Below are 9,870 nucleotides of genomic sequence, written 5' to 3'. Positions count from 1 at the left end.
CCGGAAAGGGAACCCTTAGAATCCAGACAGGTCCAAAGACAGGGAGCCCCTTCAGTTACCTTTAAAAAAAGTTTTAAGAGGGCAAAGATAAATCTTCAGGAGGCCATGACATCATGCTGCATCACGGCGGTGATCTGCCTCCCAGGCGAGAGGCAGGTCCAGATGGTGCTTATCAAGGAAGCTGGTGAGGAGCAGCACTGTTTATTGTGAGAATGTACAAGATCCTTTGTCATTGTTTATTGACCGTTCCTGACACATCAGATGACCAATGTGTACTTCATCATCTTGTTGGATGGATATTAGTGTAAAAAATCACTCATCAAGTCCTAAAGAACTGCCTCTGCCTGAGGCATTCTGCAAAGACTTAAAGTTGATCATAAATTCAACCAGACATTTTCATCCCTTCCAGCCCCATGAGCTGGACGGTCTACGTTTGCCAACTGATCCAAGTCTTGCAGGAAGTGGAAAGGCCTTTGTTCGAACCCCCACTACCAACAAATGGCTGCTTTTTCTCACTTTGGAGCCACGTCACCACCCAGGATACTAAGAATGGCTAATGGCTATTCAAAGAGGGCTACACACCGGGCACCATTTGTTAGCTCTTTTCCGTGTATTTTCCCACTCAGTATTCGCAGGTCCATGAAGCAAGGTCGACAGTCATCCCCCTTCAGAGATGAGGAAGTTGAGAGGCAGCAGGATTGAGGGGCTGCCCAAGGTCCCACTGCTAATACGCGGAGGAGCCAGGCCAGCAGCCCCAGAGCTGGTACCCTCGCCTCCTGGGAGCTCATGGCCCAGGTCACTCAGGAAAGAGAGGGGGGCCCCTGCTTTCTGTGTGAAGCTGGTTCACAGCTCTGAGTGAGCCTGCATCCACACAGCAAACGCCACCAGTTCAACCACACAGTCGGTCACCTTCTCAGGGAAAGAACATCCCTAGGAACATACCCAATACACAGACACTGTGTGGATCTGGAAGCTTCCTGGAGAGTGACTATCAGAAAATAGGAAAGGTCTTAAAACCCAAGACCTGCCATTTCTAAGTTATCCTGCCCTCGGAATTCTGCACGCTGCCCTCGGAACCTCTCATGAAAAACTTCAACCAGATCTGAAGTTGATTCAACCCCATTTCAAATGTTCATTTTTCTCCCCAACTTTCTGAATAAGTCAAATTTTAAACAAGTAGAGTAACTTGTACTCTAGTAAATGAGTAGAACTTAGCTTTCTTGTTGAACACTGAAGTACAAGATGAACTATCTAACGGGTGAGAGGTTATCCTAATATTATTGTGACAAAACCCACAAATCATGGCGATTTTTTCTAAAATTGTATTTTGTTCCTAATACGTAACTCTTCCTTTTCGTTATTTGGGACAGTTTTGCCTGAGACAACTTCGAATACTCAGACAACTAGGTCTCATCCATGAGAGGTCAACGTTCACTTTGGAAGTTAAAAACTTTTGAAACCCTGAAATAAGGACCTCCCTGGTGGTCCTGCGGTAAGGAATCTGTCTTCCAACGCGGGGAACACCACTGCCATCCCTGGTTGGGGAACTAAGACCCAACACAGCACGGGGCGATCAAGCCTGCTCACCACAACTAGAGAAGCACACGCGCGGCACAGTGAAGACGCAGCGCAGCCAGGTAAATGCACAAATAATTAAAGACACCGAAATGAAGTTGGGTGGGCACTTACCCTCTCATTTATTTTAAAACAGAATTATAATGGGATGGGAGGTGGGAGGGAGGTTCAAGAGGAAGGGGATACATGTATACCTATGGCAGATGCATGTTGATGTATGGCGGAAACCAACACAATACCATAAAGCAATTATCTGTCAATCAAAAATAAATTAATTTGAAAAAACAGAATTGTAACAGTAGTTTAAATAATTGAGGCATAAGAACTCATCTAGAATTACACCAGCCTATCGAGTGAGCTCTTATTTTCCCTTTCAGATTCACACATAACCTTACAGGTCTACAAACCTGTTCAAACCACGTTCAACCAAGCTGATTAGAACTAGAATTGTCTCTGTACAAACTGTCAGTCAGGGTCTGTCCCTCTTCCATCCAGCCACCCTCTGAGCTGGTGTTTTTGCACTCGATGTCCTTTACCAACATTGTTGTGCACATACTCACTCAGTCGTGTCCGACTCTTTGTGACCCCCTGGACTATAGCCCACCAGGCGCCTCTGTCCACAGGATTTCTCAGGCAGGAACACTGGAGTGGGTTGCCATTTCCTTCTCCAGGGAATCTTCCCAACCCAGGGATCAAACCCACATCTCCTGCATTGGCAGGTGGATTCTTTACCACTGAGCCATCAGGGAAGTCCTCTTTATCAACACTAATAGAATCGTGAATATTTACATATGTTTTTGACTTCCTCAAAATGCCTTCTCATCCATCAACTCTTTTAATCCTTATAGCTCCATTTTTGGGGGACAGCTGCTGTACAGCATGTGGGATCTTAGTTCCCCAACCAGGGATCGAATTCATGCTTCCTTCAGTGAAAGCACTGAGTCTTAATCACTGGGCCACCAGGGAATCCTTGTAGTAACTCGCGAGGCATCATTGCTTTCCTAAATGCAAGAAGCAGATTACATGTTGTACTGTGGCAAACAGGTATGGCCACAGCAAACTGTCTGCAGGGGGCCAGGCAGCAGGCGTGTTAGGTTTTGTGGGTACACGGTCTGTCTCAGCTGCAGCCCCTCAGCTCTGCCTCCGCTGTGCCAAGGCGGCTGCGGGCACCACGCACATGAATGGGTGTGTGCATGTTCCCATGAGACTTCACTGATGGATGCTGGAAGGCCTGTCATTTTCACAGGTCACAAAATAAGCTTCTTGTTTTGACTCAAGCATTAAAAATGTAAAAGCCACTTTCAGCTCGTAGACACCCAGGTAGTGGGCCAAAATGACACGCCTGTGGGCCATGGTTTGCCAACCCCGGGTCTAGCACAGAGGCTCTTGGAATTACGAAGGACCTTGAGAGAGCTCTGAGATGTTTAATTGCTTCTCCTCTAGAGAGAGTAAAGAATCAAATCCCTCCCGCAGGTGACAGTCCACCGTGACCTGCTAAGATGAGACCCCAGACACTGTGACTCCTAGTTCAGCGCACTTCCTGCCAGAAGCCACTGCTTAAAATACAGGCAAATAAGAGACCAATTAAAGAGATAACTGTAACAACTGCTCAGCGCAGCGCCCAGAGACGAGAACACCCAGTGCCGGCCGAGCGGCCGCCGCGGCCCCTGCAGACAGCGCCTGGCACGCGTTCAGAGAGCTTGAGAAGCATAACTGGTTGAGCAGAACTCGTTCCAAGAAACAGCACCGTGACTTTTGCTCCGCGCTGCCTTGCTCCGCCGCTGCCTTGCTCTGCCGCAAGTTAACTCCTCCACTGCCTGAGCTGTGAAACCTGTAAAATAAGCAAATCGATAGTTGCCATTTTAACCTTTATGATCGTTTCACTTTTTATACCAGCTTCACCAGTCCCCAAACAGAATGCCAGCACCAGTCAAGGCAGACTGTTTTGCAGGCAATCACTGACAAAGCGCTCGGTCGTGTAACTGTCTGGACAAAGCAGTTTAGCTCTCTCCCTTCTTCTGTTGCTTGAAATCCGTGTTGTGTCACCTCTGTTCATTTATTTTCTGCTGCTTCAAAAAGAACAGATCCTCACTCGCTGGGGTGCAGGGTGGCTGCCCCAGAAGCAGCAGCTGAGACAGAATCAGCCGTCCTGAGAGCTGGAGCAGAGACCATCGTGGGGGTTGTGTGTCTCTGTGTTGGGGGGGGGGGTCTGTGCATGTGAGTGTGTGTGTGTATGTGTGTGTCTGTTTGTGGGGGGGAATGTGTGTGTGTATGTGTGTGTGTGTTGGGGGAGTCTGTGCATGTGAATGTGTGTGGGTGGGTCTGCATGTGTGTGTGGTCTGTTTGTGTCTGTGTCTGAGGGTCTCTGTGTGTGTCTCTCTCTGTGTGTCTGTGTGTGTATGTCTGTGGGCGGGGGTCTGTGTGTGTGTCTCTGTGTATGTGTTTGTGTTTGTGTGGGGGGTCTGTGTGTATGTGTCTGTGTGTGTATGTGTCTGTGTTTGTGTTGGGGGGTCTGTGTGTGTGTGTGTCTGTGTCTGTGTGTATGTGTGTCTGTGTGTGTGCACGCACAGAAACTGGAGACAGGGTTAAACTCCTCGGGGAAGGGGAGCAGAATGACCTGGGAACAGTGGAACAGAAAGCTACCTGAGCGCACGTGGGCAGAGAGAAGGACACTGCACTTGCTTCCTCTTCTCTGAAGCATCTCCTCCCCCCCGCTCCTCCTGGCTTCCCCCTGCCTCTAGGGCCTGGAGGCTCTGCGTCATCCCGTTTGGACAAAGGGCCTTGGCGGCCATTCCCCTGCAGCCCAGCCCCCGCCCCCCACTCTGGGGCCCCGAGCACTTTGCCCCCCTCCACTGCGCACAATCCTCTGCACAGTGGTCAAGTGTGGGGGTCTGTCAGCCCCGCCATGGGCCTGGGAGCCCCCGAGACAGGGCTGGGTTCACCTCATCCATCACTGGATGCCAGGGCCTCGCAGAACGTCTGACACACAGCCACAGAAAGTCTTGTTGAGTGTTGCTGAGTGAGTGAATGACCCTGATTCCAAAAGTGAAAAAGAAAAAACAAAAATATCCATAGAGCTATGAGCCAATGCTTTTAAATGAAGTTTCAGTGCTGGTCACATAAATACCTATTGCCCTGAAGGGAAAGCTGGACTGAGCCCGGAGCCCACTATGATTTCCAGTGGGACAGAAACAGCAGGAGCTGTGGACCCCAAAGAGCCGCTGACCTTCTAGGGGGAGGGGCTGCAGGAGGTGCTGGGGGTTACTTACACAGTGATGTGCTCAGCTGGCAAGAGTCCTTGGCTTTTCCAGGTCCTAAGACTTTCAGAAGAAGGGTCAGCAGGGAGTACTGTGATGTGAACCCAGTTGTTCAGCATCACTTCAGCTGAGATTTCCAGAAGTGTCCAAAGAAGCAAAGCAGTAATAAACTGGAAAGTCAAAGAGCTGTGCCCGTACTTCCCTGGCGGCTCAGTGGTAAAGAATCCGCCTGCCAATACAGGAGACACGGGTTCAATCCCTGGTCCAGGAAGATCCCACATGCCATGGAGGAACTAAGCCCGTGTGCCACAACTATTGAGCCCGTGCTCAGCAACAAGAGAGGCCACTGCAATAAGAAACCCAGACTCCACAGCTAAGAGTAGCCCCTGGTGTCCGCAACCAGAGAAGAGCCCACACAGCAGTGAAGACCCAGCACAACCATAAATAAATGTATTAGATAAGATCAAAAGAGCTGTACCCACAACAGACCCTCTCTGTTCTACAACTTCTTCATCCAAAAAATGGGCAGCGTTAATATTTCTCCCACCTTACTCCTAACTTGAAATATTACCAGGCTTCTTTTTAATACATGTTACACTTTCAACATCTATTTAGCATCTACTGTGCGACAGGCACTGAGCTAAGTTCCTTGGGGAAAGCGGAAGAAGAGAATGGTGTTTCTGAGAAGCTCGTGGTCAACTGGAGGAAATAGGGGAGTCGAGCTATCCATTTATATTCAACAGACTTTTATTTAAGCATCTATGAAATACCAGGTGTTAAAAAAAGAGTGTAGGTTAAATGAATTAATTAGACCAATAATTCAATGGAAAAGGTCAGCAAAGATGTAAATCACTGTCATACACGGTAAGTGGTATAGCAGGTTGGAATACATGGCATTAAACACAAAAACTTGGCTTTGCAAGGCGATCAGAGATGCTGCCACAGTCTTAAGTTTTTAACTGGACCTTGAAGAATGAATAGAAATCCACAGAAGCAGTACAAAGGAGGAGGGGCAGGTGGAGGAGGAAACTTATGGACTGAGCATAGAGGTTAGGTGAGGACCAGGCCCCAAACATCATGATCTAGAGAAGAGCAAGTATGCAGGCAGTTAGAGGGAAGCCAGCTGGAAAGGGAAGGGGGTACCATGCTAAAAATAAAATTGGTGATATGCCCCATGGAGCAATGGTGAGCCATGGAAGCCAAGGAACCAAGGAAGGGAACACACGCTCGGATTTAAGAAAAGCTACAGGTGACCAAAGGAGCAGGAAAGGAAAAACCCGCGCCAGCAGCCCCAGGCCAGTGTTTTGACTCCCATGCACATGCACTTCTGTCCTCACGTCCAGCAGGACCATGCCCCCGAGGATGCCACTGCAGGGTGGTGGGATCTGCTGAGGATGGAGAAGCCAGTGTTCGCGATGCAGGAACAGAGTGGACGCAGGACACAGCAAGGTGGTAAGTGATGCGGGTCCCAGACAGCGTCTTCTCACTGAGGAAAACAAGTCTCATTGAACCACATGTCACCAGGGTCTCGCAGAGGAGGGAGGCGGGCTCGTGGGAAGGCTCACACTGGAGCTTTCAGAAGGTGAGTCAGCAAGGGCTTGAGAAGGAGCACGTGCAATGGGCAAGAGTGGAGGGTCAGCCTCAGCTCGGGTCCTCTCCGTGGGGTGGCCAAGATCTCCCCACATAGCAACCCTTCACAACTTTCAACGCGCCGTCCCCCTTTCTTGAACACACAGCTGGCTTCTGGAGGAGATACTGAGAGGGACGTCCTGCCGGAATGACTCATGGCTCGAGAGTGTCACGCTAGAAGAAGGCAAAGGGACATCACAGCCGCTCGAGAAACAAAGGGCCATTCAAGGCTGACAGGTGTGTGACATTTGCAACTCAGAGGTTTATCCACAACCACTTGGTCCCAAAGCATTCCCACTTGCCCACCAAATAAAATCTAAAAACAAACAAATTCCACAAGCCTTATCAGAGCCACACACAGACGCACACCAATTGCGGTGATTTAGAAAGTCAGGATTTATATTTTACATTCAGTCCTATTTCTAAATTGGGAAAGGTTTCCATATCATTATTGTACTCACTATAGGCTCTGCTGTTTTTCGAAACTGCTGTACCATAAAACACAGGTTATGAGTGTTAAAATAATAAAAGCAATAATGCAAACGCCAGGTCACCAGGCATTCATCCAGAAGTCAAGCACGGTAAAGCACTTTGGTCAAAAGATTACAATGTAACTGAAGCCCTGTAATATATTATACTGAATATAAATTATTAATGTAATTTAATTTTAAGTGTTAGCTAAATGCTTACTAGAGTATTTTAAAAGAAAAACAATCTTGAGACATGCAAAAGCAAGCTGGTAAAATATTATAAAATATGATAGGGAATAATTTGGTCTTAGCTCTGGGTACACTAATACTTAACTGACAATTGGTCTTCTGGGATTTTTTTGGTTGTTTCATTCTACATCAAAGAAAAGAAAAGCCCACAATTCTTGCCATATGGTAAGGAACATTTTCTAGATTATTCATTTCTACTTGCCTTAACACCTTGCTATTTCTACAACCAATAGCTTCTCCTCAATACATACACTGTGGGTTCGTCCCAAATACCCACCTCTAGGGGGGAAATTCAGTATCATGGATGGGACTTGGTCCGACACTGAGCCATACAGTTAGAATCTTACTGAATCAACGAATATGAATACTTCTACAATTTCCTATACACATTGACAAATGGCTTTTATAAGAGTTACACCTAATCACAGGGGCTTCTCTGGTGGCTCAGTGGTCAAGAATCTGTCTGCCAATGCAGGAGACATGGGTTTGATTCCTGGGTTGAGACGATCCCCTGGAGGAGGAAATGGCAACCCACACCAGTATTCTTGCCTGGAGAATCCCACGGACAGAGGAGCCTGGCGGGCTACAGTCCATGGGGTTGCAAAGAGTTGGACATGACTGAGCACACACACACCCATGACTCACTGCAAAGACGGGTGTGACTGGCCTTCTCTTTCAATCCCAGTGCTGCTTCTGGCCAATCAATGGCCCCCTCCCCCATGGGCCGTCCACGTCCAGGCCGCCATAACAGAGGAGCCCAGCCCGGGCCCTGAAATGGCAGAATCGTATCCGCACAGTTCTGGAGGCTGGAAGGCCAAGGTCAAGGTGCCAGCACAGCTGGTTCCTTCGGAGGCTTTCCTCCTCCGCTTAGACGCCGCCCCCTCCCCGAGCCCTCACATGGCCCTCCTTCCGTGTGTGTCTGGGTGCTGATTCCCACTTCTCATAAGGACACCAGTCCCGCTGGACTAGGGCCCAGCTTCATGACCTCCTTTTACCTTAATAACCCCTTTAAAGACCCCACCTCCTCCAAGTACAGACACATTCTGAGGTCTTGGGGGCTAGGGCTTCCCCGCATGAATTTCAGCCCATCACACCACCCATGAATGTAACACCCATGAAGGCATCTCCACGGCACATGCAGTGAGGCCACCACCCAGACGTCACCCACACCTAACCCAGCGCCCACACCTCACCCCCGACTCCAGCCTCTCTGAGGGCCGTCTCCCTCCTGACTGCTGGTCTTGGTTCTCACCAGGACCTTCAATGACTCAGCTCCTCTATCCGCTTGGCAGCCCTCCAGCCCCTCCTGATTCACCGCCTCCCCGTCCGCTCTAGAACCCATGGCCACAGCCTGTGCCCCCGTCCCAGCATCAGCGCCCAGGCAGGGAGGTCGGGCCCAGCGACGCTGTTGTTTATGTGCAGTGTCCATTGCAACCCGTCCAGGAGTGCCGGTGCCCAGGACAAGCTTTCATCCTGCAAGTGTCACTTCCTCCACCTCCTATTTCTCCCCCCAGGTCTCTGAGAACCTTCCCCCACCCACTCGGCCAGAGAGGAGAAACCTCCCTCTGACCTCTCCCTCCGGCCACGGGTGACGAGACCAGGGGCAGATGCTGCCTTAAGAGACCCTCTCGAGTCAGACCTGTCGCGGAGCGCTGGGGCTCTGATGGAGGGGCCACACTGAGTGAGCTCCCCCAGCCTGGGCACCGTGGCGGCCCCCAGCCTACATTGGGCCCCGCGATGGCAGCGAGGCCTTGCAAAGACTCGGCTGGTCTACGGGGAAAGGAGTGAAGCAGACATGCCCCAGAGATGAGAGGGTGGAGGCCAGGGTGTGAGGAGGCGAGGAGGACTTCCCGGCTCCCATGACATCAGCCTGCAGTTCCCGCCGGCTTCCGGACCATGACACGGTCCAACAAGTCCTTCTTCACTCAGGCTGAGTCGCTTCTTGTTTCCTGCCACCGAACCGTCCTTGACTAAGACACCTTACAACACAGCTGCTGGCTCGTCCCCCACCGCCCACTCCCTCATTCCTTTCTTCTCCTGGAGTCTGTTTTCTCGTTTCTATTGAGACAGCCACACTGCACACACAGGGCCTGAGTTTTCACTTGAACAAATGCTGCCTGGCCTCGTCCCAAGGAGGACAAGCGGCAACCCCGTGACTTGACCACATGACAGGTGAGCCGGGCCGTGCCAGCATTCACACCGCCTCGCCTCAGACCTGCCGGGCTGACTGGCCTGTGAGAGCCCCCTGACAACAAGCCGGACTGCCTGGGATTCATCTGGACGTTTGCAGCAGCCGCGGCCTAAGAGGCGCTGGAGGCGCTGGAGGCGCTGGGCAGCGAGGGTGGAGCTGTGTGGGGGGAGATGGGGTAATCTGTGTTCAAGTGAACATTCTTCATCCCAAATCACTTAGAACTTCAGCCGTGAGATTGGTTGCCGTGGCAACTGATCAGCGCTGGAGGCTTCTCACGGCTCCTCAGAAGGAGAGTGTTAGTCACTTGGTCGTGCCTGACTCTTTGTGACTCCATGGACTGTAGCCCTCCAGGCTCCCCTGTCCATGGGGATTCTCCAGGCAGTAATACTGGAGAGGGTTGCCATTTCCATCTCCAGGTCATCTTCCCGACACAGGGATCAAACCCATGTCTTCTGTGTCTCCTGCATTGGCAGGCAGGTGCTTTACCACTAGCGCCACC

At 50.5% G+C, this 9,870-nt stretch overlaps 1 long non-coding RNA gene across 1 annotated transcript; it reads right to left on the bottom strand.

The window, feature by feature from the left end:
- Nucleotides 1-1,668: 1,668 nt before the first annotated feature.
- LOC145516490 (uncharacterized) lies at nt 1,669-9,298 on the bottom strand. The gene is made up of 5 exons (XR_014061424.1): nt 8,820-9,298; nt 6,398-7,304; nt 6,170-6,318; nt 4,845-5,061; nt 1,669-3,406 (listed from the first exon to the last, which is right to left on the bottom strand). It is a non-coding gene; the product is annotated as an uncharacterized LOC145516490 (long non-coding RNA).
- Nucleotides 9,299-9,870: the final 572 nt, after the last annotated feature.

The sequence above is a fragment of the Giraffa tippelskirchi genome, chromosome 8 (assembly GCF_054371585.1).
Source record: "Giraffa tippelskirchi isolate mGirTip1 chromosome 8, T2T-mGirTip1v1.2.pri, whole genome shotgun sequence".
Lineage (NCBI taxonomy): Eukaryota > Metazoa > Chordata > Mammalia > Artiodactyla > Giraffidae > Giraffa > Giraffa tippelskirchi.
This window is presented reverse-complemented; position numbering and strand designations above follow the sequence as displayed.